The sequence below is a fragment of the Balaenoptera ricei genome, chromosome 10 (genome assembly GCF_028023285.1).
Source record: "Balaenoptera ricei isolate mBalRic1 chromosome 10, mBalRic1.hap2, whole genome shotgun sequence".
NCBI lineage: Eukaryota > Metazoa > Chordata > Mammalia > Artiodactyla > Balaenopteridae > Balaenoptera > Balaenoptera ricei.
In genome coordinates this window covers 92,344,010-92,371,576 of record NC_082648.1, presented here as the reverse complement: position 1 = coordinate 92,371,576, position 27,567 = coordinate 92,344,010, and the positions used below count along the sequence as shown (strand labels likewise).

The following is a 27,567-nucleotide window of genomic DNA, read 5'->3' as shown; positions in this document are numbered from 1 at the left end:
AATCAAAATACACCTAGAAACAAATGACAATGAAAACACGACAACCCAAAAACTATGGGATGCAGCAAAAGCAGTTCTAAGAGGGAAGTTTATAGCAATACAAACCTACCTCAAGAAACAAGAAACAGCTCAAATAAACAACCTAAACTTACACCTAAAGCAATTAGAGAAAGAAGAACAAAAAAACCCCAAAGTTAGCCAGAGGAAAGAAATCATAAAGATCAGATCAGAAATAAATGAAAAAGAAATGAAGGAAACAATAGCAAAGATCAATAAAACTAAAAGCTGGTTCTTTGAGTAGATAAACAAAACTGATAAACCATTAGCAAGACTCATCAAGAAAAAAAGGGAGAAGACTCAAATCAATAGAATTAGAAATGAAAAAGGAGAAGTAACAACTGACACTGCAGAAATACAAAGGAACATGAGATATTACTACAAGCAACTATATGCAAATAAAATGGACAACTTGAAAGAAATGGACAAATTCTTAGAAAAGCACAATCTTCTGAGACTGAACCAGGAAGAAATAGAAAATATAAACAGACCAATCACAAGCACTGAAATTGAGACTGTGATCAGAAATCTTTCAACTAAGAAAAGTCCAGGACCAGATGGCTTCACAGGCGAATTCTATCAAACATTTAAAGAGCTAACACCTATCCTTCTCAAACTCTTCCAAAATCTAGCAGAGGGAGGAACACTCCCAAACTCATTCTACGAGGCCACCATCACTCTGATACCAAAACCAGACAAAGATGTCACAATGAAAGAAAACTACCAGCCAATATCACTGATGAACATAGATGCAAAACTACTCAACAAAATAGTAGCAAACAGAATCCAACAGCACATTAAAAGGACCATACACCATGATCAAGTGGGGTTTATCCCAGGCATGCAAGGATTCTTCAATATACACAAATCCATCAATGTGATAAACCATATTAAGAAATTGATGGAGAAAAACCATATGATCATCTCAACAGATGCAGAAAAAGCTTTTGACAAAATTCAACACCCATTTATGATAAAAACCCTCCAGAAAGTAGGCATAGAGGGAACTTACCTCAACATAATAAAGGCCATATATGACAAACCCACAGCCAACATCGTTCTCAATGGTGAAAAACTGAAACCATTTCCTCTAAGATCAGGAACAAGACAAGGATACCCACTCTCACCATTATTATTCAACAAAGTTTTGGAAGTTTTAGCCACAGTAGTGAGAGAAGCAATAGAAATAAAAGGAATCCAAATCAGAAAAGAAGAAGTAAAGCTGTCACTGTTTGCAGATGACATGATACTATACACAGAGAATCCTAAAGATGCTACCAGAAAGCTACTAGAGCTAATCAATGAATTTGGTAAAGTAGCAGGATACAAAATTAATGCACAGAAATCTCTTGCATTCCTATACACTAATGATGAAAAATCTGAACGAGAAATTAAGGAAACACTCCCATTTACCATTGCAACAAAAAGAATAAAATACCTAGGAAAAAACCTACCTAAGGAGACCAAAGACGTGTATGCAGAAAACTTAAGATACTGATGAAAGAAATTAAAGATGATACAAACAGATGGAGAGATATACCATGTTCTTGGATTGGAAGAATCAACCTTGTGAAAATGACTGTACTACCCAGAGCAATCTACAAATTCAGTGCAATCCCTATCAAACTACCACTGGCATTTTTCACAGAAGTCGAACAAAAAATTTCACAATTTGTATGGAAACACAAAAGACTCCGAATAGCCAAAGCAATCTTGAGAAAGAAAAACAGAGCTGGAGGAATCAGGCTCCAGGACTTCAGACTATACTACAAAGCTACAGTAATCAAGACAGTATGGTACTGGCACAAAAACAGAAATATAGATCAATGGAACAGGATAGAAAGCCCAGAGACAAACCCACGCACATATGGTCACCTTATTTTTGATAAAGGAGGAAAGAATATACAATGGAGAAAAGACAGCCTCTTCAATAATTGGTGCTGGGAAAACTGAACAGCTACATGTAAAAGAATGAAATTAGAACACTCCCTAACACCATACACAAAAATAAACTCAAAATGGATTAAAGACCTAAATGTAAGGCCAGACACTGTAAAACTCTTAGAGGAAAACATAGGCAGAACATTCCATGACATAAATCACAGCAAGATCCTTTTTGACCCATCTGCTAGAGAAATGGAAATAAAAACAAAAATAAACAAATGGGATCTAATGAAACTTAAAAGCTTTTGCACAGCAAAGGAAAACATAAACAAGACGAAAAGAGAACCCTTAGAATGGTAGAAAATACTTGCAAATGAAGGAACTGAAAAAGGATTAATCTCCAAAATTTACAAGCAGCTCTTGCAGCTCCATATCAAAAAAATAAACAACCCAATCCAAAAATGGGCAGAAGACCGAAACAGCCATTTCTCCAAAGAAGATATACAGATTGCCAACAAACACATGAAAGGATGCTCAACATCACTAATCATTAGAGAAATGCAAATCAAAAGTACAATGAGGTATCACCTCACACCAGTCACAATGGCCGTCATCAAAAATCTACAAACAATAAATGCTCGAGAGGGTGTGGAGAAAAGGGAACCCTCTTGCACTGTTGGTGGGAATGTAAATTGATACAGCCACTGTGGAGAACAGTATGGAGGTTCCTTAAAAAACTAAAAAGAGAACTACCATATGACCCAGCAATCTCCCTACTGGGCATATACCCTGAGAAAACCATAATTCAAAAAAAGTCATGTACCACAATGTTCATTGCAACTCTATTTACAATAGCCAGGACATGGAAGCAACCTAAGTGTCCATTGACAGATGAATGGATAAAGAAGATGTGGCACATATACACAATGGAATATTACTCAGCCATAAAAAGGAACGAAATTGAGTTATTTGTAGTGAGGTGGATGGACCTAGAGTCTGTCATACAGAGTGAAGTAAGTCAGAAAGAGAAAGACAAATACTGTATGCCAACATATATATATGGAATCTAAAAAAAAAATTAAAAATGGTTCTGAAGAACGTAGGGGCAGGACAGGAATAAAGATGCAGACATAGATAATGGACTTGAGGACGTGGGGAGGGGGAAGGGTAAGCTGTGACAAAGTGAGAGAGTGGCATGGACATATATACACTACCAAATGTAAAATAGATAGCTAGTGGGAAGCAGCTGCATAGCACAGGGAGATCAGCTTGGTGCTTTGTGACCACCTAGAGGGGTGGGATAGGGAGGATGGGAGGGAGATGCAAGAGGGAGGAGATATGGGGATGTATATCTGATATATATGTATGGCTGATTCACTTTGTTATACAGCAGAAACTAACACCCCACTGTAAAGGAATTATACTCCAATAAAGATGTTAAAAATATATATATTGTTTTAAACCACCACTACCACCGCCCTGTGGAGCTGGATTTCTTAATGAGTGGTAGGAGAATGTTTACCTGTCACCGTGTGTGCATCCACACGTATGTACATTACTGTGCTGAACTGTTCCCCTTGGGGAAAGTGTCCTATGATGCAATATGTTTCTTTCCTTCCTGGATCCATCAGGAGTCTTGGTTAAAAGCAAGATAAACAATTTGAACTGCTAACACAAGAAGGAAATTTAGCAGAGATGGGAGATTGACAAACTAAATTTGGATGGGTGACAGGAATGGCATGAAGGAACAGGCGTGAAAAACTGGCAGAAACCAGGGGAATTCTGGAGGTTGGCCAACAAGATTCATGACTGAGTGGCAACCACTGGTCCAGCCTCTTCACGATGCTGCTGCTGCTGCCACCATCACTCTGATCAATTTCATGGCCAATCTCTATCTCTCCATCCTTGCTACTTTCTGGAGAGACAAAGCCCCAGAAATGAGCATCTAATTGGCCCAACTTAGACGACATCTCTTCCTGAAGAATTCTGGGGGATTGAGAGGTGGAGAATTGTGGAAGGATCTGGCCCTGGGAATTACCAGGTCCTTACACAATGAAAAATTCCCTCCAAAGAAATGTGGAGATATGAATACAAATATCTTCTAGGAAAGCCACCTATGTCCAGTAGTCATTTTACTGATGGAGACGGTTCAGAGAGGTTATTCAAGGACTGTGTGTCAGGTCTCCTGGCTCTCAACACCACGTTCACTCTGCTACACAAAACCCAGTGGTTTATAAAATCATAAGCTGTTTCTTCAGCTTTAAACCATATCTCAGGTGGGGACAGAAGGGACTGATGCTACGGAGAGCAACTATCTGTTTTCAGGCTCTTTTCATTACATAAGCTCAGCACATAAGAATAAATAATGCTAGAGTGTAGCTGACCTTCAGTACATGACAGGAGAATCTCATTACTGCAAAACCCTTGGTGATATATAGAGAGAACTGGCTACAGTACATTGAGTTTTCAATAGAAACCCTGAAGCATTCCTATATCTAATTGCTTTTTTTTCTTATAGCACAATAAAAAAATAATTTTCTTTGCCAAAATTTGCCTGGTTTCTCAACTAAACCTCTATCTCACTCCCTGTTTCCTCTTTTCTTCTTTGTTTAAAAGTGACACTAGTGAGGCCTTTTGAATTTATAGACCCAGACAAGAACACCCTTTCCATTTTTCTCCCCAAGTAAGTTTCCTGTGCATATTTGGAAGCCAGTATTAAAAAAAACTATTGTTATGATATAACACCCAATGTTAGAGTTGGGAGGAGTCTTGGAGGAGCACTATTCTGAGCTCCTCATTTTACAGGGGGTGAAACTGAGGCTTAGAAATGATATGCCAGGTGGGTCGAGGCAGAGACTGGCCAAATGCCATCAAAGACTATGCTATGCTCCCTGAGTTGAGATTTCCTTGGTCCTCTTATGTCCAACTATTGTCACCATCTGTGTCTGGACAGAAACCATTCAGGAAGTTTCTTGAAGGATCTGAGATATTATCTAATCCAGAAGTGATAAGTAGTAGCCAAAGGAGCAAATCCTACCCCGTACATAGGTTTGATTTTGCCCAACAGTACTGGCCAAATTAGAATTAAATTAATTGCCAAATTTAAAAATCTGGAGATTTAACATAATCTGAATTTCTGGCTCTTTAATAAAAATCAGATCATCTGGCAACTCAGGGTCCATGCTCCCCCATGGCAAAAACCAGCTGTTGCGGAGTAACGACTGCTCCTTAGACAGGTGGGCACACCTCAGTGTGCCACAGCCCCCATCCCTCCCTGTTGTATCACACCCTGCCAACTTCACTTGCTACATTGCTGCCTGTCCCCATCGGTATTAGAGTGTGCAACCCTTGAGCTAGTCTTATTCCGTCTTAGTTACTAGTTGGGTCACTCCTTCTTATCGACTGAGGTCGCTGAGCAAAGGTGACCATGCAATAAGTGGAAGACGTTGGAAGAGAACCTTGCAAAGGCTCAGCCCTTGTTTCTCCTCTCTTCTCACACTGCACGCTCTCTCTAGGTGGTTCCATACAGCCCAGGTCAGGGCACCCCCAATGCACATCTCCAGCCGCAGACACTTGCCTGTGCTCTGGACTTGTGTATCCAGCCACCCACCTTGGGCAAGTCGCTTAATCTTTCAGTGCCTTCATTTCCTCATCTGTAATACGGGGATAGTGAGAGTACTTTTCTGCCGTATGGTTATTATGAGAATTATACAGACAATTGTTACCATATGTGAAAACATTTGAAGAGAGCCTGGCATTGTTGTTATAGGATGTCTAACAGGTCGCTCGAATGTCAACAAGGGAGCTTTCATTTCCCTCTGCCTCCAGCCTGTTCCTCTGTAGTCTTCCCTATGTTGGCAATAGCACCATTATCCCATGGGTAGCTCAAGGTAAACACCTAGGAGTCATTCTTCATTCATCCATTTTCCTCATCCCCTAAATCCAATCCATCATCAAGCCTTTCCATGATACTCTCAAAATGTATTTCAATCAGGCCACTCTCCCCATCTCTGCTGTCACCACCTTGGTCTAAGCCCCCATCATTGCTTGCCTGGACTTCTGTAATAGCCTCTTTGCTATGCACTGAATTATGTGCCAGCCCCCCACTCCCCATTCATACCGAACCCATAGTGTGATGGTATTTGGAGATGGGGCCTTTGGTAGGTAATCAGATTTAGATGAGATGATGGGGATGGGGACCTCACAATAGGATTAGTGTTCTTAGAAGGAGAGACACCAGAGAGCTTGCTCTGTCTCTACCCACCATGTGAGGACATAGGGAGTAGGCAACAGTCTACAAGCCAGCATGAGAGCTCTCACCAGAAACTGACCCTGCTGGTGCCTTGATCTTGGACCTCTAGCTTCCAAAACTGTGAGAAAATAAATTTCTTTGTTGGGCTTCCCTGGTGGCGCAGTGGTTGAGAATCTGCCTGCTAATGCAGGGGACACGGGTATGAGCCCTGGTCTGGGAAGATCCCACATGCCGCGGAACAACTAGGCCCGTGAGCCACAACTACTGAGCCTGCGCGTCTGGAGCCTGTGCTCCCAACAAGAGAGGCCGCGACAGTGAGAGGCCCGCGCACCGCGATGAAGAGTGGCCCCCGCTCGCCGCAACTAGAGAAAGCCCTTGCACAGAAACGAAGACCCAACACAGACAAAAATAAAAATAAATAAATAAAAATTAAAAAAAATTTTTTCTTTGTTTAAGCCACACAGTCTATAGTATTCTGCTATGGCAGCGCAAGCAGAATAAGACTAAGACACCTCCTAACCGGTCTCCCTGTTTCCATTCTTTGTCTTCTAAAATCCATTCTCCACACAAAAAGCCAGAGTGGTCTTTTAAAACTGTCACAGTCCCGCTCAAAACTCTTCACTGGCTTATTTTTGTCTTTACAACGAAACTGGAGCTCCTCACGCTGGCGCACACGGCTCTGGGTGACTTAGCTCCCGTCCACCTCTCTGGCCATGGCCCACTCTCCGCTTGCTCACTGCACTGGGCCATCCTAGACTACAGTTCCAGCCTCAGAACCACGGAGCATTTGCTGCTCCCTGTCCTCAGTGCTCTTCCTCCAGCCCTGGAATCGTTTTATCTTCCATCTCCTGGTTCAAAGTGGCCTCCGGGACCATCCCATTTATAGCATCCCTGGCCCCCTTTCTTATTTAATCACCCCCACCCATAATGCTCACAACAATCTGACATTATCTTTTTATGTGTTTATTTGCATATAGCCTTCCCCAACCCCTACCTCATGCAAAGTCCATGTGGGCGATAGACTTTGTCTAGTTCCCCGATGCACCCCTGGCGCTAAGTGCCTAGCACACGGCCTGAGACATTTGCGGTGGGATTTCTGAAGGAGCCTCTTGAGGGCCAGGGAGGTCAGGTGACTTTCTCAAAGCTGGCTTCCAGGGATTCTGCACTCTTCACACTCCCCGAGGGGCGTCTAGACGCTCTTGGGATGGGGAATTATTACCTTTCTCGGCTGCCCGAGCCGTGTGAGAGCTGAGTCTAGAAGCACTTTTCCGCCTTGAAGAGACGAGGAGCTGGGTGGGAGAAGGCAGGAGGGGCGGCAGGGGCGGAGCCTCCTGTGGGCGGGGCCTGGCTGCCCGAGCCAATGGGGCGCTGCGGCGCCGGGAGGCCGCGCGGCCGAGAGGAGACGCTAGCGCGCAGTGGGGTGCGGAGGTTGAGCTCCGGGACCCGAGCGGATCAGCAGGCGGACGCCGCGGCATAGGCACCCACCCAGCTCTTGGTTCCTGGCGGCTCGCACGGTAAGCAGAGCCCGCAGCGAAGTAGACTTTGTGGGGTTTCTGGCAGCAGGGAGTCCCCGCCACTTCCCGCCGGGGCTGCTGGTGGCGTCCTGGCGCCAGGCTGCGTCCCCGGGCGCTCCGGCTGTGTGGCGCGGGATGCCGGCGTGCGGAGGGGCCCGGCAGGGAGGCGAGGAGCCGCCGCGCCACGCTGCCTCCCCGGGCTGCTGCTGCCCGGTCCCGGGGCCGACCCTGGGATAGACAGGTCCTCGTGCGGGGATGCCTGAGGGGCCCGGGAGCCAGAGAGTCTCAGGATAGTGGCTTCAAGAGAATCTCCACCCAGCGCTGGGGCCCAGGGAAGAGCTTGCGGGTAGCTGGAGACCGCAGGGGCCGGACTTCGCTCTGCCTAGGTCTTCAGACGCCTCCTGACCTGTTGCCCCGGGGCTAGGAGTCAGATTTGGCATGCCATTTCCTATTTCCAGGTCTCCTGGAACTCAGGGAAAAAATCTCAGAGCGGTTTTCTGGCCAAGCTAAGAGCAGAGAGACTAGCACTTTATGCAGCGCCCCGTGTATTTATTTATTCAGCATTTATTGGGTTCCTATTGCGTGCCAGACACTGTGCTAAGCCCTAGGGTCAGGAAGAAGTGCCTTGGAGGAGCTCCTGGGGCTAAGAAGGACAATACGAGGAACAATTACAGTGCGCTGTAGTACAGGGGATGATACGGGAGGGGAGGGGAGGGGAGGGGAGGACTATGAGCAAGCCAGGAAGGCGTCCAAGAGGAGGTGACTATTGAGTGGGGACTGGAGGAGTCGGAGGATTTGACAGGCTGAAAGCTGTGTGGGCTGGTGTGTGTGTGTGTGTGTGTGTGTGTGTGTGTGTGTGTGTGTGTGTGTGTTTGTGTGATGAGATAGCAGGAATTCCAGATAGATTTTCCTGTGCAAAGGTAAAGAAACTGAAAAAGGCCAGTATCCTGACTTAGAACATCAGATAATCCTGTGTCAACGAATCAAATAGGACCACAAAAGGTGGGTAGGAAATGAGCTGTTAACATGGCAGGAGCTAAAACATGCACAGACCTTAAAATGCAGCCTTAGACTATATAGAATATTGTCCTGGGGTCAAGAAGGGCAGTGGAAGAATTCTGGCAGCTCTGTGGAAAATGGATGGGGATTGGAGCAGTAGAAAGCTGGTAAGTTGTAGTCAATATTTTGGATGGGGCTGCAAATACTCTAATCCCTAAAGGCAGCCCCATCTGCCAAGGAGCCCTGCTCCCTGGCTTCCAGGCATGGATCTTTCAGGGGATCATTCAGGCAGGGAGATGTTGCCCATGTGATTGCTTGCCTCTGCAACCTGCAGGTCATTTTTATATTGTTTCTGGAGGCTTTGACCTGGACCTTGTCATCAGGGATGCCCCCTGGAGGATTGTGAAGGGTACCTCTGCCTGCCGTTTCTGATGTGGTTTTCCCCTCTCCCTGGGCTCCTCCTTCTGCTTCACAGAGACACAGCCTCAGCTGTCAGAGGCTGTCGTGAAGAGCAAGGTCTTGCCGAGGAGTCAGACCCGAAAGTCAATTTAGCCATGTGTCTTTGGGACATTGTCAGCCTTTTTGAACCTCAGTTTTTTGATTTAAAAGGAAGTCATCATCCCCACCTGTCATCGGTTGGGTTCCCTGGAAAAAGACTCGGAGGCTCTGAGAATTGTGTGTAGGAGGATTCTTGGGGAATGGTCTCACTCTCCAAGGGAGGGGGTGGTGAGGGAAGCAGGATGGGTCAGAGGGAGAAGTTGGTCTGTGATGCAGAGCAAGAGAGGCCTCAGTTGATCTTCTGAGGCATGGGGCCAGGCCTTTGAAACCCCATGTTGACCAGCCAGTGGGGGCAGGCTGCCCCCAGGGAAGGGGGCATAACTTTGGCTGTCCCTTCAGCAGGACAGTTCCTGAAGCGGAACTCAGCTGGGAGCCATGCATAGCCAACACTCCCAGCAGCCGGCACAAGGGAGTAAGAGGTGCCTCGGTCTGGGGGGGACTGAGAACTGTACCCCGGCAGCCACCTTACAGGGTGGGCTTGGGAAGTGGCTGAGGTGACTGACAGAAGGTGTGGAGTACAGAGCAGCCATTTAAGAAGTGTTCCTTTTCTCACCTTTAAACTTCTTGCCTGTGCCTGAAAATGGATTTTGGAATTTGAATTGAGTAGATCAGCTTCTGTGAGGAAAGAACCTTTCATGATAATGGCCACAAGGACTACTGTTGAGTGTCTGTTATGCATACGCATTCTCTCCTAGCTACCCAGTAATACTCCAACTTAGGTACTTTTATTCTCATTTTACAGTTGCCCCAGTGTTTTCTAAAACCCAACAGAGTAGGTGTCCTTTTGCCACAAAATAATAACAATAACAACAACAGCAAAAACGATAATGACTTGTTACAGTCTATGAAGTGATTTCATTGGTGGATTGATTAAGTAATTAATAATTAAGTCATCAATGCGCTTTGAGTGTCTCCTAAATGGTCGGCACTGTCCTAGGCGCTGGGAATACAGTTCCGTCTGTTAGGGGAGACAGAGACTGACATTAAATGCTTTGATTCCTCCAAAGCAAACATTGAAGGATGGACCATTGCATAGCCAGGGTGTGATGGAGAGTAACAGGCTGTCTTCCCAATTGACTCTTTCTCACCCTTCAGTTTCAATATAACCACCTCAGAAAGGCCTTTTGGACCATCCTGTGAAAAGCAGTTCCCCTCTCTTTTACTCCCCCTTCATCACACTTGCTCATACATTTTATTTACTTCCCTGTCATTGGTCGTCCCCACTAGACTAAAGGCTCCAGGAGATCATACATCACTTTATCCTAGCACAGTGTTCAGCATGTATTTATTGAATGAGTGAAGTGAATGAAGGGTAGATCTGCTTAGAAGAGTGGTATCACCAGTAAGAGATATTTACACTGAGATCTAAGGGATGAGGAAGATCCAGCAATGCCAAGGTCAAGAGGCAGAGAGAACAGCTTGTTCAAGGACTATGAGGTGGAGGAATGGAGCACAGCATGATTGGGGAGCAACCTGAGATGAATTTGGAGAAATAGATGGGGCCCTGGAAGGCCATGCTGAGCTTGGATTTTACTCCAAGTGCAATGAAGAGTCAGTGAAGGATTTTAAGCCTAGTAATGACCTGGTGTTATAAATACAGTATATAATTGTTTGTTGTCTGTCCTGCCTCTGGCAGGCAAGCTCCGTGAAGAAAAGTGCTCAGTAAATATTGCTGAAGTGAATGGATGGTGTGGTTTATGCAGCTACCAGGTGAAAAACGGAGTAGGGAGAAGAATGGGATCTTGTCACAAATTGGGGGTTTGGTGAGAGAGGTGTTGGTGTCCTGGCCGCAGGGGAGCAGTAGTGTTGGAAAAGTAGAAGAATTGGAGCCGCATTTGGGGTGTTACATGGACAGGACTTGCTGATACGTTAGGTGTCAGGAATATGGGAAAGGGAAGGATCAAGGATGACCCCCCAGGTGTATGGTTCAAGATTGGGTGGATGTCACATGTCCATCAACAGGGTAATGGATAAACAAAATGTGGTAAATACTTACAATGGAATATTACTCAGCCATAAAAAGGAATGATGTACTGATAACATGCTACCATGTGAATGACCCTTGAAAACATGCTAAGTGAAGAAAGCCGGACACAAAAGGTCACATATTACATGATTCTATTTCTATGAAGTATTCAGACTAGGCAAACCCACAGAGACAGAAAGCAGGTTGGTGTTCGCCAGGGGCTTTTGCGGAGGGGGAAGAAGGCTAAGTGGGGCATGACTGCTTAAAGGGTAAGTGGTTTCCTTTTAGGGTGATGAAAATGTTTTGGTACTAGACAGAGGTGGTGGTTGCAGAATATTGTGAATGTACTAAATGCTACTGAGTTGTATACTTTCAAAAGGTTAATTTTACTTTATATGAATTTCACCCCAGTTACAAAAAAAAAAAAAAAAAAAAGTTGGTGGATGGGAGCACCAGAGAGTGGAGATGCGGAACAGGCTGTGGTTAGGGGAGAAAATCCACACGCTCTCTTGGAGATGGCCTGGAAGACATCCACACAGAGCCTGGGGGGACATCTGGACTGGAGAAATAAATAAGGGAGTTGTCAGCACTTAGATGTCAGCTAGTAAAATAGGTGAAATCTAGGGGGAGAGAGTGTAGAGGAGCACATCTGAGGCTGGATCATTCTTTAATTTGATCCTCATAACTGCCTATGAGGAAGGTGCCCGTGAGGTGTTCTCATTTTCAGGTGAGGAAACCGAGGCCCCCTAAGAATGGACTTGCCCAAAGTCAGACAATTTGTTCACGTCATTCCCCTGGCTTCCAGTCCTTTGCCTTTCCCACCTCAGCGTGATGCTATTTAGAACTTCAGCAAAGACCTTCCCTCCCTTCCTCCCTCCTCCCTCTCTCCTTCCATCCTCCCTCCCTCCCTCCCTCCTTTCTTTCTTTCCTTCCACAGTCATGATTGAGTACTCACATGTGGCAGGCACTGTGCTGGGCATATGTTGGTGAAGGTAGAAATGGCTCTAATCTTGTGGAATTTACCTAGTAAACAAGCAGCTGCAGTTCACTGATACAGGACACCATAGGAGCCTGGTGTCTCTCCCAGATTTGGGGATGGGAGGAGGCTTCCTAGAGAAAGTGACAGCTAAGCAGAGATTTGTAGCAGAAGCAAAAGAAGTGAGCCTGAGAAAGAGAATGATTCTCTGGAAGGTTCATGATCCCTGAACACCTGCTATGGGAATTCCCTATTCTTTTCACTCCCCAGTTCTTCACATGTTACTGGCATTTTCCAGCTCATCCAGAATGTCTATCTTTTCTATAGCCCTGGAGGCAATAAGTAGACAAATAGCTTGGTTTGATTTCAAGTGGAAGCTTCAAAGGAGTAGCAAGGTATGGTGCAAACAGCCTGGCTTTCAAAGCCGGGCTCCATCTCTGAGCAAATGACTTAGTCTCTGAACCTTACTTTCTATATCTGTGAAATTGAGCCAGTCACATCCACTGCTTAGTGCAGGAAGTAAATGAGATGATGTAGTAATGTATTGGGCACATAATAAATGCTCAGAAAAACGTCGTCTCATTTATCTTTTGGAGAGGAAGCCTTTCTGAATAGACCAGTGGTCTCCACACCCTGAACACTGTTTAAAATACAGAAATCCATGCATCCTCTGAAGAATCTGATTCAGATGGTTTGGGGTGGAACATAGCAATCTGTATGTTTAGAAAGCACCCCAGATGATCCTGGTAAAAGCAAGATCCAGGAACCACTGGCTTAGACCAAATGCTTGAGTCTTTGCTATGATGTACACGAAAGGGTTAAGCACCTAGAAGCAGATAATGCCTTCTAGGAATTATTAGCCAATGACGGTGCTGACCGATGATGTAATGCCTTTGGCTGGCACTCTATTGGTTAAGTGTATTGTTTCTCTTGCTTCAGCTGTGTAAGGAGTAGAGCTGGAGCCCAAGGGTTAATAATTCCGTGGCAGCACACAGAGCTATTTTTTCCCCATTTCCCTTCTGCTAGGTGTGAGTGTGTAGCATGGCTCAGCTGGCTGCTGCCTTTCTTCCAGTAAATAGCTGCACCTTCCTCCTTACCTCTTCCCAAGCAGAGCACGTGTCTCCATAGTACTACGGAGGGGGAGGAGGAGGGGGGGATGATCAGGATTGTTTAGGGAAGAGAGAGCCCTTTCAAAGTTCCAGGCCGCAGTCTCTCCTTGCCACTGGGGATGGGCACAGCTCCAGCTGCTCTGACCCGAAGAGGTCCCACTGGATGAATTGCTAAATGGCCACCTGCTTCTGAGCATTGTTCAACCTGGCGGGATCCTCGGAACCGGGAGGTAAGCCCCGGGTTTTGGAAGGAAGAGTGGACCTGGAGGAGAGGAGCCTTGGGGCAGTGGGAGGAAACAGGCACACGCTCCATGCAAAGCTGCCCGCACGTGCGGTGTGAGCTGGGCCAGGAAGGTCTCCCTCTGTGTGTCTATTTACTCAAGAACACAATGTGGGGCTTGGATTAGGGAGACACTGGTGGGGAGTGTGCTGGCCAGGCACTATCCACAAGCGTGCTCTCAAAGTAGCTTTCTGCCAAATGCTTCTGGGAGAGAAAAGCTTTTCTCTGGGGGTCTGGGGCAGGAGGGGGGGGGCGTCAGGTTAGCACTGTCTCCCTGAGCCAGCTGTCACCCGGGCCCTTCTGTATCTTGTCTGGGCTTCCTCTTCAGTGCTCCCACTCAGCTGAGTGGCCCTTGGTGGACTCTGGGCTGAGGTTTCTCCAGAAATACCTAAATGGTTTCAGGGATTTTTGGTTGTGTTTTTTAGGGGGACCTTTGGATCCCTGACCCTTGAGTTATGGGTGTGCCTTCGTGAATTTGGGCATGTTCCTAATCGTCCCATGCTGGAGCTCTTAGGGGTGGTGGGAGGGAGGGGATTCTTTTTGTACCATGACAGTGCAGTTGTGAGGATTTTCCTGTTTGTGTTTAAGGGGGCATGCGTCACTGCCCTGACCTGAGACTTCTCACCTTGCCCGGAGAGGATCCTAATGCAGCATGTCTGCCTCAAGGTGTATAAACTGAAAAAAGTCAAAATGGGGAGGGGAAACGGGAGCAGAGTAACTGGGAAGGGCTGATAGCAAGAAACTCTACCCTTCATTTCACAGGGAATTCAGGGAAACCTTGCATTTCATGGATAAACTATGACGCTAGGTCTCTCTTGCAGCCCTCCCCAAAACTGGTAAATAAAAAGTTCCATTGTTTTTATTTTTCAGAATTTGGTTATACATGGAGTGTCCCCATTTTCTTTAGGGAGAGCAGAGCCTGCAAAGGTTTCTCTCCGTGTCTTGTATGACCCCTGGCGTCTGCCACGCTGTGTTCTGGGTCAGGCTTTGCCTGACATGTAGGTTCTTGGGCAGGTCACTGTGCCTCTCGGAGCCTCAGTTCCCTCGTTGTCAATCACAGAGGTAGGAGGGGGTTGGACTAGCTGACTTTTAGAACCCTTCCTCTCTGGCTGGCTGTGCTCTGGATCATGAAAAGCCTCAGAATCTGAGTCTGTTGATGAAGTGCATTGGGTGTGGGTAAAGGATGTTTGCATAAAGGGACACGTAGCGTGTGTCCTCTGGGTGCTGGGGGCTTCACACACATTTTAACTCATGTAACCCTCCCAGTAGACCTGGGAGGAGGTGGGATGAACAATCTAAAGATGTGAAAATCAAGGTTGAAGGAGTTCAGTGACCTACCCAAGATCATCATTCAGTAAATGTTGACACGGGTATTTGTGCTGGTCACTATACTGGGATGGCGGTACATGGCAGAATAACGGGAGGGCTGGAGCTGGAATCCTTATCTACCTTTGCTTCTTTGCATGCTCTTCATTCTACTAGAAATCACGCACTGATTTTCAGATCCATTAATTCAGCCAGATTATTGTGGATTATCCAGTTTACTGTCTGGGACAGCAGACGGTCCCTGGATCTGAAAGCGACTTTACAATCCTTTGGACCAGGCCTCTCAATTTATATCTGGGAAAATGAAGGTCTAGAGAAGTTAGGTTACCTGTTCTTTATCACTCAGTGAGTCAACAGATGGCAGGGATGACTCCTTGCCTTAGGTGTTTGAAGTGGTATTATTAGTAAAGAGTTTGTTTAAACCTTCATTTGAGAACTTTGGGATCATTTCAACTTAGTTATTCTTACCTCCAGGCCCTTTTGAAGTGCCAGAGGGTTGGAGTAAGATTCATTGAGCACCTACTGTGCGCTTGATGTTGAGGCAGGTGTCTTGAGACACGGATGCAAAGCATCCCGCAAGCAAAGCGGGAGACCTGGTCGGTTTCCCTGGAGAGACTCAGGATGCAAGCTGTGTTTCAGGAGCGTCTAGTTCACAGGTCAGCAATCTTTCCCAGTGGAAGGGCTGCAACCCTGACCCTTTGTCTCCGCATGTGGCTGGCACCTAATTTATACCACTGTAAGAACACTTGCCACATGACATGAGATCTCTGTTCTTTCTCTTCCCAACTAGGCTGCGTGTTTCCAGGGCACAGCTCCCAAAAGGTAGGACCTAGTCAGTGGAGCCACCTTGTGGGGAGGTGGGTGTCAGTATCTTGGATGTGCAGAGATGTACACCCAGAAATAAAAACCGTCAAGTTATTATTAAAAAGGGCAGTGCAGATACGTGACTCTTTTCTTGATCACTATAACGTTAAGAAAGAATCATCCTAATACCAGGCCTCAAATATCTTAACGATTATCGTAGGAAAGAGGGGTTATAATTGTTCCGCAGGGCTGGAGAGCAAAGCTAGCAGCCATGGGTGGATGTGGAGGGGAGCAGGCAGCAGGTAAGTGCAGGAAGAGTGTGCTGTTGGTAGCCGTGGTCCAGTGGGTAGGACCACTGTCATCAGAAGTGGGTGGTGGTAACCTTCAGGCATTGCTGCCCTGGCAAAGAGTAGCATTTGGTAGTCTCTAATTTCCTTTCTGGATCTAAGATTTCTTGATTACCTATCAAGCAGGAGTGAATGAGAGGAGGCCAGAGGTAGAGGTGAGCTGCGTCTTACTCATATTTAGATTCCAAAGCCATAGTGTGGGGTGGAAATCATTCATAACCAAAATACCTTTGAAAATATTTTCACTGCCCCCAAAATTGCATTATACGTGGTTTTTGTGTATGCAACTCTGAACAATAATTCCTATGCCAACTAGTATGTAAAACACTGACCAAGACTGAAAGAAGTCACAAAATGAAATTTATATGCAGTTGTGGGGTTTCATACTGCTCTGTCTTGAAGGTAACTGCAAAATTTCTAACTGGCATAAAGTGGGGGAATAGAGAATTCTCAAGGTGTTCGTGTTTGCTTCCAGGGTTTATGCCATTGTTTTGGATAAACAACCTATAATACTTCATACATGTAACTCTTTTTAAATGATAATGAAAATTAAATGAGATAATATATGTGGGTACCCTGATCTGAGTTACAGAGCAGACGCTGAGTACACTTTTACTGGAAGGTACTCAGCCGCTTGCTTTAGCAGACTTGCCGATGCTGGTCTTTGAAAAGTTTTAGTGAGGAACCTGGTCAGCTGTGTCCAGGCTGGCATTTCCTGCTTGAGGTTGGCATGTCTGTTTGGCTCTCTGGACAGTGCTCACCATCATGCCTCTGACTATTGCTTCTAAAATTCAAAGTGGGAAAAGAATGAGATGGACGCTACACAGACCTGAGTTCAAAGCACCGGCCATTGCCTATAGATACGTGACACTGGGCATGTTACTTAACCTCTCCGCGTTTGGGTTTTTTCACTTATGAAAATGGGATCCATAGACCCCACCGTGCAGGATGGATGGAGGATTCAATAAGAACCTGCCTGGAACATGTAGAGTAGGCGTCCTCTAAGTGCTGATTTATTGCTTCTCCTTGGAAGGGTGTTGAGGAGAGGTGGTATATTTTTTCTTTCTTCAATCTCACCTCCAACTCCTTTGCCCACATTAGTAGATGCCCACTTCTAGATGGCTTTTCACAAGCCCGTAGGAAACCCCATGTGGCATTACTCTAAGAATGAGTGTGCTTACAGCCTTGCCCTATCCTAGCTCATCCTCATGCCAGTTGCCTAACCAAGCACCCAGAAGGCTGCACTTAGAAGGGCGATGTTGAGCTTAAATCATTTTTAAAGCACCAATAGCTAACTAAATATTCTGGGCTGGGGCTGCTTTTCTCAGAGGCCAAGTGGGCAGGTGATTTGAGGGATGCTACAAAGAAGCCAAAGTACGTCTCCAAGTTCAAAGCATTGGGAATTCCATCATTGAATATTCATATCTTGGGTTTATTCATTAATCATTTAACAAATATCTATGGAGCTCTTATCTTGTGATAGGCAATGCCCTAGATGCTGAGGATGAGCGGTACAGACAAGATTCCTACCCTCGTGGATCTTAGATTCTGGTGGGGAAACAGAAAATAACCATAAAGCACACCCAGTGAGATGTCAGTTAGTGATGAGTGCCATGAATTAAAATGAAACAGTATAAGGGCAGTGGAAATGCCATTATAGAAAAGTTAGTCAAAGAAGGTCTCTCTGAGAAGTTGATATTTGAGCAGAGGCATGAAGGAGGTTTAGAAATGGGTTTTTGGAAATATCTGTGGAAAAGAATTCCAGGCAGAGGAAATAGTGAGTGAGCCTCGGGGTAGGTAGAGAGGCACAAGAAGGGAGAGTTTGAGAAGATGTGACCTGAGAGGTACCTGCAACCAGATCTGGTGGGGACTCATGGGCTGTGGAGAGAAGTTTGGATTCTATTCTAAGTTGGAGGTTTCGAACAAGGCGGTTACATGGTTTGACTTATTCTTTCAACTAATTTTATTTTTCTAATTGCCATATGATAAAATGGACTTTGCTTTGGCATAGAGTTCTGTGACTTTTGACAGATGTATAGATTCGTGGAACTACCAACACCTCAGTGAAGACACAGACCAGTTCTTCCCTCTAAAACCTCCTTCCTGCTATCCTTTTGTAACCACAAACACCCCACTTCTAACATATGGCAACTACAGCTGTACTTTCCTTCACTACCGTTTTGTCCTTTTGAGAATGTCATGTAAGTGGAATCATACAGTATGTAACCTTCTGAAGGCTGGCTTCTTTCCCTCAGCATAATGTCTTCAAGATTCATTCATGTTGTTGGGCATGTCAAGAGTTTGTTCATTCTTATTGCTGGCTAGTGTTCCATTGAATAGACATATCACAGTTTGTCTATCCATTCACCCCTTGAAGGACACTTGGGTTCTCTCCAGCTTTTGGCAATTATGAATAGAGCTGTTATAAACATTTGTGTCCAGGTTTTTGTGTGAACATACGTTTTTGCTTCTCTAGGGTAAATAAATACCTAGGAGTTTGATTGCTGGGACATATGGTAAATTTACATTCAATTTCATAAGAAACTGCCAAACTATTTTCCAGCATGGTTGTAGCATTTTGCATTCCCTTCAGCAGTGTATAAAAGTTCTAGTTGCTCTGTGTTCTTGTCAGCACTTGGCATTTTCAGTATTTTTTATTTTAGCCATTTAGTGGTATCTCACCATGGTTTTAATTTGCATTTCCCTAATGGCAAATGATGTTGAATATCTTTTCATGTGTGTTTTTGCCTTCCTTATATCCTCTTTGGTGAAGTGTCCGTTCAGGTCTATTACCCATTTTTTTTTAAGTTACTTTTGTGTTTCTTACTCTAGAGTTTTGAGTATTCTTTGTATTTTCTGGATATCAGTGCTTTCTTGAATATGTGATTTGTAAATGTTTGATTTGTTTTTAAGGAATCATTCTGAATGCTTTGTGGCAAGGAAGTTGTAGGGGACCAGGGTCAAACTGGAAGGATCAGCAAGTGGACCATTGCAGTAGTCCATGGGCAGAGATGATGGCAGTTTGGACTAAGGTCATTGGGGTAGAAGAGGTGAAAAAGTGGTAAAAAAAAATTTTTTTTGGAAGTAGAACCATTTGAACTTGGTGATGGATGGAATGTGAGGGAAAAGAGGATTCAAGGATGGCAACATTGCTGGAGGTGCCAAGAATTTAAATATAATTCAGGCATGTTCTCTGCCCTCAAGTAGCTCACAGTCTGGTGAGGGGAGATGTAGTGTAAGCAGTTCACCTGGAATATGACCAGGTATGCTCTCAGAGTTCATGTGAAAAGTCCTGGGGGAGCCCAGGTGACAGAGAAATGGCTAAGTATAAGTTGTGCAAGGCCAACTCTCTGGGAAGCCTCACTAAACTTTAGTGTGTATTAGAGTCCGTTTGAGGGTTGGTAACAATGCAGCTGACTGGGTTCCCACCCCAAAAGTAGGAGGTCTGTGGTCAGCAAGCACCACAAATCATTCTGTGTCAGTGATTGGCCGACCACACTATGAGAAACTCTTGGGGGAGCTAGCTGGGGTGACTTCACAGAAGAAAAGTGATGTTTGAGGGGAGGTGTCAGTGTTTAGCAGGAATTCTGACTTGGAGAAAGCTGGGGAAAGGGCAACCAGGCAGCGGGAAAAGCAAAAGCAGAAGCTTGGAAGAGATAGAGAATGGCTGGAGCCAAGAGGAAATGTAGGTTGGTGATGATGATGATGATGGTTGACCAAACAGTACATGTCTGTTTAGTGATGGGTGGGAGTCATGTGACTTCCTGTGCTCAATGAGTCTAAATAGATTGCAGCAACTCATCAGCTCCCTCTTTACTAACAAGGGGCCTGCCACAGTGAAAGGTACCAAGCAGTCCAAGAGCGGGGTGTGCAGAGGGCCTGCTGTGCTTTAAAGTCTCCTGTGATGCAGCGCCTTTGAGGAAAGCTATGGCTACAGTGAACAAGCTGGCTGCGGTGGGGTATGCAGAGGTTTGTGGCAGGAGGCCCTTTACCCAGTCCTCCCCTGGGCCTTCCTCAAAGCTCACAGACTCTGCATCTCCTTCCTGCACATACATCATCCTGCCTGCTTTCCAAGGATGCCAGAGCCACATCTTCCTGTGGCTTAACTACTAATTCATCGCACACTCGGTATGTGCCAAGCCTCGTTCAAAGCACTTCACATGGATTAACCCATTTCATTCTCACAACAAGCCTGTGGATGAGATAGAATTATTATCCTTGTTTTAGGATGAGCAAAATGAGACACAGAAAGATGAATGACAGGCCCAAGGTCTGGGAAATAGAAGAACTGGGATATTAACCCAGGTCGTTTTGACTTCAGAACCCATGCTTTTAACTATTATGCTGCATAAACCCTCCAGGGCATCTTCGGAGTATGAGGAGAAGTATTCAATAGTAGTAGCAGCAGTAACACACATACAATAGTTACTGTGTCATCATTGTTTTATTCTTAGGGTTATTCCATGTAGGGACTATTTCAGTGATAAAGTTTTATGTTATGAAGATTTTTCTTTTCCGATTTTAGCCTTTAGGTTAAAACTTACTATTTTTATTCTTTCTTGTCTGGTTAATAAAAACCAGTATGGTATATCTTTTTTGAGGTTTGAAAGAGCAACATAAAATGTTATAATACATGATGACCCTAAAAGTTGTTGTTATATGTGAAACTGTTCACCATTATACTAGATGACCGTAGATTATTATGTCTAGAGTTCTTTTAAATCTGTCTTTCCGCTTCAAGTAGCCAGTGTACTTTCCTCCAGCAAAATTCTGATTTGCTGTGTGTGTTTGGCTGAAGTCAGGGAAGGCAAATTACCCAATATACATGCATTGTTTCCTAAGGAAGAATCAGTATAATCTGACTGAAGAGCTTTTCTCCTTTTGTAAAGTATAGAAAAAGGTGCTGTAAACTGGTGGGTCTAGGGCCTTTTCTTCCCTTATTTCAACTGTGTTGTTGTCTTAGGAGTTCTGGTTGCTATAACAAACTACCATAGACCTAATGCTTAAACAACAGACATCATTCCTCGCAGTTCTAGAACCTGGGAAGTCCACCATCAGTGTGGCTGGGTTCCGTCAGAGGCTGCTTCCTGCTTTGCAGATGGCCATGTTCTTGCTATGTCCTCACTGGGTGGAAAGCAGGGAGAGAGGACGTAAGCTCTCTCTTGTGTCTCTTCTAATAAGGGCACAATCCCATCATGAGGGCTCCACCCCCATGACCTAATCACCTCCTAAAGACCTCATCTCTTAGTACCATCACATTGGAGATTAGGGCTTCAATATGTGAATTTGGGGGGGACACAAACATTCAGTCCATAGTAGTTGGGTGGTTGAATTTGCTGCCTAACCAACCCCAGGCAGGAGTCATCCCATTTTACAGAAGAGTCAAGTTAGGAATCTCGACTAGGAGTCAGGCTAGACTGACAGACAACACAGAAGGAGAACTACATCATCTGGGAGAGTTTTGAAGTTTCCTGAGCAAGGAATATCTGAGCTGAATTTTGAAAGATGAATGGAATTCACTAACCCCATGGGATTGGGGGGAGAGGGGGCGCTTAGAGGAGAATAAAAGAGGATGGTATTCCAGGAGGTGGAAAAAGCATAGGCAAAGGCATAAGACCACGTGGGAGGAAAGCAGATAGGAGTTAGTGGAGATAATGTGAAAGGGTACCATGGTGGGAGAGGAAGCTAGAGCTTCAGCTGGCCGGGCAGGAAGGGTCTCAGAGCTGCATGGAAGAGCTTGGATATACATCAGGGAGCAACTGTGGTGTTTAAGCAGGGCAGTGACATGGTCAGATTTCTGTTTAAAAAAAAGTCTCTGACACTGTATGCTGTGGAAATGGATTTGGAGGAGACCTAATTGGATACAGGGAGACAGGAAGGAGGGTTTTACAGTGGTCCATGAAGGAGATTGTGCATGTCTGAACTGGAAGTTGAGGGAGACGAAGAGAGTGGCAAAGCATCCCTTTCATTCATTCCCACACCCAGACCAAACCCCTTTGCTCTATTATGGGACTGTGTGGAGGTGAATCCGATACAAGCCCTGTCCTCAAAACGTTTATAACATAGGGACATTGAAGAAACCATTGACAATACAAGAGGTGGATTCACTCAGTTTCTTTGACTCACAAATATCTTTTGAACGCCTACCATGTGCCAGCCCTTTCTGGAGATGCTGGAAATGTGCTGGAGATGTAACAGTGAAAAAAAAAAAACCCAAATCTTTGACCTCATGGGGACCACATTCAAGTTGGGGGGCAGCAGAGAAACAATACACTACAAAAGTAAGATATGTAATATGTTGGATGGTGATAGGTAATTGCAGAGAAAACTAAAGCAGGGAAGGGGAAAAGGAGTGTTGGGAGCAAATTTTTAAAAGGGTATTTGATTAAAGGGCTAAAGGAGGCAAGGGAACATTATCATTAATATACAAATGTGGAGGCTGAAACACCTGCCTGGAGACATTGTGGTTATAGCAGCATTGAGCATGGGCCTTGGGGCCAGACAGACCTAAATTTGAATCCTGGCTCCATCCCATACTGGCTGGGTGACTTTAGACATGTCATCTCACCTCCTTGAACATGGATTTGTTTATCCATATAATGGGGTTGGTGACACCCATCTCCCAGGACTGCCATGAGGCTGGACAGAGACCCTCACTGCTCAGCGTGGAGCCTGGCGCCCTGAAAATGCTCATTACATGGTTCATATTGACGATGGCGGGAATGATTCTGGTGGGGCATCGCCAAGGCTTTATGGGAAGGGGGCCCTGGGAGGTGAAACGGGAGTCTTGGAGCAGGATTGCCCTACCAGAGCTCTTCTGCTGCGGGCTATACAAAACGGAGTCCTGGGGCCCCAGGGCCGAGAGGCAGGAGAGGTCCCAGAGTAGCCCCGGGTTTCCTCCAGCAGCTCAGGGGTCCTTCACCATCTTGGCTATTCACAGTACGATCCAGGGAGGGGAGAAAGGCTGAGTTCTAGCCTGACTCCTAGTCGAGATTCCTAAGTCGACTCTTCTGTAAAATGGGATGACTCCTGCGTGGGGTCAGTTCTCGGGGGCTACGGGATCACTCGATTCCTCCCTCCACCCCTAATCCCCCTTCTCCAAAAAAGAAGATGCTGCAGCACTCGGGGCAGGGGAACCATGGGGCTGATGTCATGCCACGTTCCGAAGCCCTTGAAGGCCTCTGCCTTTCCTGAGAAGGATTCTGTCCCCAGGCAGGTCCAAACCCCCTGGGAAAGGATATGAGAAAACCTTTCTGTGATTTAAAAAAGTAAGTGGAGGGCTTCCCTGGTGGCGCAGTGGTTGAGAATCCACCTGCCAATACAGGGGACACGGGTTCGAGCCCTGGTCTGGGAAGATCCCACATGCCGCGGAGCAACTAAGCCCGTGCGCCACAACTACTGAGCCTGCGCTCTAGAGCCCGCGAGCCACAACTACTGAGCCCGTGTGCCTAGAGCCCGTGCTCCGCAACAAGAGAAGCCACGACAATGAGAAGCCCCTTCGTTGCGCACCGCAACGAAGAGTAGCCCCCACTCGCCTCAACTAGAGAAAGCCCGCGTGCAGCGACGAAGACCCAATGCAGCCAACATAAATAAATAAATAAATAAATAAATAAATAAATAAATAAATAAGTTTATTTAAAAAAATAAAAAAGTTTTTAAAAATAAATATAAAAGTAAGTGGAGGTGAAAGAGAGCATTGGTGGGCGTGAAGGCAAGTCCAGCTTATCTTCAGCAGTTTGACCAGCAAGCGCAGCAGAAACGGCTGTTTTCTGTAGGAGCTGGAGGCCCCCCGCCGCCATCTCCATGCAGACTGTGCAGAAACCTCCCCTTGCCTGCAAGTGACAGCTGGAGAGGACCTGGGGGGGGGGGGTTGCTGCACTCTGGAAGGAGTCGGCAGCGGCTGCCTGGGGATGTTTGGGTGGAAATCTGATGCCGGGATAGGAAAGCTCTGCTTCCCGTGGGCGCTTCCCTCCACCTGTCACATGTCATCAACCATGAGGTATCATAGCACCTGGCCTAAGGGGGCATTACTGCTGCTTGGCTAAGGCCAGCTACTTCCCCAGCTCAGTTGTTCCTAAAGAGGGAGGAGAGAGGAGGAGAAACAGATAAAACCCGTGGTTAAAGGCCTAGACTGTGAGGTCAGGGGAACCTGATTAGAGTTCCGAACCTTCCCTGCTGTGTGACCTTGGGCAAGTTACTGAACCTTTCTGAGCCTTGGATGCTTCAGCACTAAAATAAGGATACTAGAACCTTCCTCATAGGATTATTAGGAGTATAGGAGAGAGTGAGGGTACAAGTAAAGTGCTTAGTTGAGTGTCTGACATGTAGCAGGAAGTCTGTCCATGTTGCTATTATCAATATAGACTGACAAGTATTATTAGAAATCAGGATAAAGGAAGGTAGGGAAAGAAACCACTTTTCTGTGTCTGGTTCTTTCTGTTGAAAGTGAGAATCAAAGATGTGCATCTGAGTTCTTCAGATCTGAGCTCCTCCTTTTACCAATGGGAGAAGCCCCTGGGTGCAGGGGTGACGGAATGACTTGCCTCGGGGGATGCTGATGGATGCTGATAGTGTGGGGTGAGGAGCCAAGTCATGTGGGTCCAGTCCTGACTCCACACTGAATCACAGTGACAACTGGGCAAGTTACTCTACCTTTCTGGTCCTCTGCATGGAAAGCGGATAATAACGAAGGATTCCTATTAGGACTAATTGATTGAATATATAAACAGGGCTTAAAACAGTACCTGGCACATAAGAAGCACTATATAAATATTATATATTTATAATATTGTTGCTATCATTACTATTACAGTTATTGTATTACTATTAATATTACTGCTATTAGTTGCTACTATTATTGTTATTATTACCATTACCATCATCATCATCATCATTACTGTTAGGGTCACACAGGGAGCCAGTGGCAGTAGCTACTACCTATTTCAGCAAAAATCTGCATGCTAGCCTTGCCCACACCTGCTTCTTTATGTGAGCATGAGGCCGCCTGCCAGCTTCTCTAGCCTGCAAGAGGGAACTGTGTCCCCATAACTGCAGCTGAGCCCGCTGTTCCCAGAACTTTCTGAGCCAGTACTCTCCAAGGTGAAGGTCACTGCAGAGTCTGCCGCAGAGTCTGCCCCAGAGTGCTGCCTAGTAGGTGCCAGGCTATCAAGGAGCACCCCATTGATGTTGGTGCCCGGGTTGTTGGGAGGAGGGGGGCCAGCAAACCAGGGTATCACAGTGGTTGAAGGGCTACATCTGGAGATAGACTAGACTGATCTAGAGCCAGGATTTAATTTTGCCCCTTGCCCAGTACATGATGTCCTGCCAGTTGCTGAAGCCCCTGAGCCTCAGTTTCCTCATCTGTAAAATGGGGCTAGTAGTTGTATTTGCTTCACAGGGTTATGTGAGGATTAATGAAATGATGCTCTTAATTAAATTAGCTCAGTGCGTGAGCAAGCAGTCAGCCACATGGTGGTTATTAGTATTTTTTTATTTAGGAGAAAAGTACTCCCCAGAGAGGGGGAAGTGAGTGGCTAGCAAGTAGGCACTGATATCCTGAGAATCTTGTATTTTAATTGTGATAATTGTGGAATCAGAAAAAAAAACACTGGCTGCAGACTCGGGTGACCTGTGTTCTGGGCTTGGCCTGGCCTCTACTTTGCTAAGTGACCATAGACAAGTCACTTCCTTGTCTGTACCTAGTTTCCCCATCAGGCAACAAAGTCATGGGAATGGGGGTGCCACACTGCACGGTTCTGTGTGATTTCACAGGTGTCCCTCCACCTCCCCAGGTCCAGCCCCTCCAGGTAACTGTGTTTCTGCCAAGGTATAGCCCACACCCCCCTGGGGTCCTGGAGTCCTTCAACAGATGATTACCGAGCGCCCAGGGTGCCAATCCTGCATCTGGGTTCTGTGTGAGGTGCGGGAAATAGAGGACTGAGGGGGTCGGGTACGACGGGAAGTGAAACCATTCCTGCTATAAAGAAAATGCCTCAGGAGGATGGAAGAAGATACAGTTGGTGGGATTGGGGGTCTAGGGTGAACATTAAATGGAGTGGTCGGAGAAGAGCTCTGGGGAAGTGGCATTGGACTTGAGACCTGGATGACAAGGAGGCAGCAAGGGGATGAGCCAGGGAAGAACATTCTGAGCAGGGGGAACAGCACGTGCAAAGGCCTGAGGGCAAGGGCAGTGCTGGGGAAGGAGGCTGGCTTGTTCGGGAGACAGAAAAGAGGCCAGTTTGGCTGTAGGCAGTGAGTGAGGGGGAGGGGGCCCAGACGATGTCGGCCTGCAGAAGAAGATTGAATGCCACCCGCACTGAAGGGCGGGAATCAGAGCAGGGGAGCAGGTGGGGAGGCAGGGAGGTCAGAGGAGATCTTCCGGCTTGGTCCAGGTGAGGGATGACAGCGGCTCGGACGCTAGGGGTGACCGTGGAGTTGTAAGAAGTAGGTGGATTCAGAGGCTGTGTTGGAGATGAGAGCGGGTGATGGCCTGGGTGTGGGAGGCTCCAGAGGGAGGAATCCTGGCATCTCTTCACATTTCTAGCTTAAAGCACTGGATGGGGTACCTGCTGAGATGGGGAGGATGGAAAAGGGGCAGTATGGGTGGGGGAGATGGCAGGAAAACGGGAGTTCTGTTTTGGACCTCATAAATTTAAGATGCCTAATAGCACGCCTTTGCTCTCCAGAGTGAACGTGCTAAATTCCTCATTAGGGTGGCACCTGGCCACCAGAAGCACCGCCAGGCTGGCCATCTGCCCTGCGGAAGCTTAGGCAGAGGCTGTAGGAACTGAAGGTGATGAAATTGATTGCTGCACTGCTTACAGCCTGGGCCCTCTCTGTGTCTCCCTGTCTCTCTGTTTCTGTGTCTTTTTGTCTCTCTGTTTTTGTGTGTGTGTTTCTCTGTCTCTCTGTCTTTCCATCTCTGTGTTTCTCTGTCTCCTCACCTGTGAATACCTTCATTCAGGTGTTCCAAGTGACTGGTGTTTCCCCTCATTTCAGCCCTTCCTTTGCATCCTCAGGTACGTTGCAGACCTGAGCAAGCCTCCCAAAGATCTCCTTTGTCTCTAGGGGAAGGTTACTTATTTGGCTCCCTGTGTTTTCTGACCCAGCAGACAGGAATGCCATGGCTGGTTCCCAGGCCTTGGCAATGCTGGCATCTCTCCTAGACTCCGGGTGCCCGGCTCTGCCTGCCACCATCTCCAACTCAGTGAATCTGCAGCCAGACTTGGTCACTTCTCCAAACCTGCAGTGACGGGCATGTGCAGGCCTCCGCAGGGACACAGAGCCGCTCTCTTGGTCCTAACTGGTTGGTGAGAATAGTCAGGGAAGCCTCCCCAGAGTAGAAGAGGTTAAGCTGAGTCAGAAGTAACCAGCTGAAGAATGTAGGAAAGCAAAGGAAGGTCGTGCCAGGCAGAGGGAATGGAAATGTGAAGCGGTTGTGTGGGGGGCAGGGCATACAGGATGGTGAACCCCAAGCAGATTTGTGTAACTGAGCT

At 46.2% G+C, this 27,567-nt stretch overlaps 1 protein-coding gene across 2 annotated transcripts in view; it reads left to right on the top strand.

Annotated features, from left to right (window-relative positions):
* The first annotated feature begins 7,625 nt into the window (after positions 1-7,625).
* SYN3 (synapsin III) overlaps positions 7,626-27,567 on the top strand; it is a 447,953-nt gene continuing 428,011 nt past the window's right edge. For both annotated transcript variants that reach the window (XR_009505225.1, XM_059934822.1), the window contains exon 1: positions 7,626-7,707. The gene's annotated coding sequence lies outside the window, so the exon portion shown is untranslated. The remainder of the gene's footprint in view (positions 7,708-27,567) is intronic.